Raw genomic sequence first — 2676 nt, forward strand, 5'->3', positions numbered from 1 at the left:
CCATCTGGTCCAGGCTTTGTCTCTTTTGTCTTTTAACTCCCTACAACTTTTGTTGTACCAGCATTTTACATATTCTTTTTCTTGTTTTTGTCTTGGGACATACTTTTCCACTCCTTTTTTGTAAATTTTTGTCAAAATATTCCATTTCTCTTCCACTGATGTTTCTTCTTTGTATATTTCTTCCCAGTTTTCTTGTTGGAAGAATTCTCTTATTTTATCAAAGTTTGTTTTTTCATACATCATTCTTCCTTTTCTATATTGTTCATTTCTTTTCATATATTTTTCTTCATTAAGTTCCAGTTCAATCAATATGTGGTCACTTTTACCTATTGGTGTTTTATATTCAATCTTGTCCACTATTCTAGGTTCAGATGTAATTATTAAGTCTAGTCTCGATGGTTCTTCTTCATTTCTATACCTAGTGTTCTCTTGTATCCATTGTGTCATTGAATGGTCAGTAATCATCTCAAGTAGAGCATTTCCCCATGAGTCATCACCACTCTTTACTGTCATTTCTTCCCAGCAGATTTCTTTGCAATTAAAGTCGCCCATCATAACTATTCTTCCTCCGTCTTCCATTATTTTAGTTAATGCTATCTTTGTGTCCTCTAACATACTTTTATGTTCACTCTCCTCCCATGAGGCTGTTTTCGGAGGCACATAATTGATCACAAATTTTCTGCTCTTCTTATCTCGGTCTTCCACTTCTATCATAATCATCTCTACTGTATTCTTTCCATATATGACACCTTTCACGTTTATATCCTTCTTAGTCAGGAACATAACTCCACCCCCTTGTTTTTTCTCTCTGTTTCTAATCCAATAGTTGTATGCATCATGTCCTACACTGTTGGGTGGTAGTGGGCCTTTTAATTTTGTTTCTACAATTCCCATTATGTCCGGTTCTTTTTCTTTCAAATAATCATTCAGTTCATTCAATCCTGTTATCAATCCATCTATATTTGTGTAAGACGCTCTTAGTTTTCTGCCACTTCCATTGTGTTCTCTGTTTCTCTTATGTTTTTCTTTTGTATGTCGAACTGCTTTATTTTCATGTTCACTACTCTCCAATAGAATCTCTCTTTCTCTGACTCCGTTCTTTCCTCGTTTTTTGCCTTAGCTTCAAGTCTTTTCTGCTTTTCTGCCTCTCTTTCCTCCTTATTCATTTCTCTTTTTATCCATACCTTTTTATATTGATCATTTGTTGCTAGTTTCCCTGTTTTGGATAGAATTTTCTCTGCCGTTGTTTGTGACCTGAATTTAATCTTAATTGGTCTGGTCTTATCTGTACTATATTTTCCGAGTCTGAATTTTTCCTCAATTTCCTTTATAATTTCTGGTTCATCTTCCTGGACTAATTTTAATAAACTGCTTACTCTTTCATTTTCCTCCTTGATTCTTGCGGTTCTATCTGGGTTATATTTCTCTTCCATTCCTAATACAATTATACATTTCTTTTTGTCAGCTAATTCTCTTACTATATTCTCCTTCTGTCTCATCACTTTAATAACTGAGTCTTCATTATGTTCTTTCAATTGCTGTTTGACTATGTCAGTGAATGAAACCTTATTCCCTTCTTGGGTTGTTCTCCAATTTTTAGCTTCTTTAGCTATTGTCTCTCTGTTTTCATTACTATTCTTCTTCAATTTCTCATTCTCCTCCTTTACATTTCTTAACTGTCTTTTTAGGTCCTCTATTTCATCAGTTAAGTTTCTGTTTGCCTTCTCTAGTTGTTCCAACCTTTCAATTCTCTGGAAAATGGAGTCAACATTACCTAACCTACTTTCCAAGTCCTCGATCACCTTATCAACTCTCTCCTCTAGTCTTATCAGTCGGGGGGGGGGGTTGTGTCCCCCCCATCCTCTTTAAATCCCTGGAACATATTCTCGTCACTTTCTACTGTATTGCTCCTCTCTATACTTCTAATCTTTACATTTTTATTAGACATTTCATCATCGCTCAGTCTTTTGTTTACCTTTCGCTTGTCTGGCTGGGCCAAGTCTACTCCCTCCTCATTTCCTTCCATTTCCCTCAGTAATCCCTCCCCTTTTCCTCTTTCCCTACTTTCCCACTACTCCACGAGCAATTTCCCCCCCACCCTGTAAAAACACTAGGCACTTCTCTTTGCGTTGGGATCCACAGACTTCAGTTTTCTTCAGAACGTCATCCAAGCCGTCCATTCGCTGAAGTGTGTGTGTGTGTGTGTGTGTGTGTATTTACCTAGTTGTATTTACCTAGTTGTATTTTACGGGAAGGGGAGCTATGCTCGTGGGGTCCCGTCTTCATATCTCATTTTATCTAAACTATTTTTAAATTCATGTATTGTTTTTGCACACACCACTTTCTCATCTAACTTGTTCCAACTGTCTATTACTCTGTGAGGAAAGCTGTTCTTTTTCAAATCTCTTCTATAGCTGTCTTTTTTTATTTTCTTTCCGTGTCCTCTTGTATTTCTGTCATCCCATTTTATCAGATTCTCTCTATCAGTAATTTCTATGCCTTTCATGATTCTGTAAATAGCTATCAAATCTCCTCTCTCTCTTCTTTGCTCTAGTGTCTGTAGTTTAAGTTTTTGTAGTCTCTCTTCATATGATAGTTTTGAGAGTGTTGGTGCCAATTTTGTAATTGCTCTTTGTATTCTTTCAAGTTTTTTTTATACATTTTTTTGTACTTGGT

Source organism: Oratosquilla oratoria, chromosome 15 (genome assembly GCF_046742065.1).
Source record: "Oratosquilla oratoria isolate Oo_2021 chromosome 15, ASM4674206v1, whole genome shotgun sequence".
NCBI classification, from domain to species: domain Eukaryota; kingdom Metazoa; phylum Arthropoda; class Malacostraca; order Stomatopoda; family Squillidae; genus Oratosquilla; species Oratosquilla oratoria.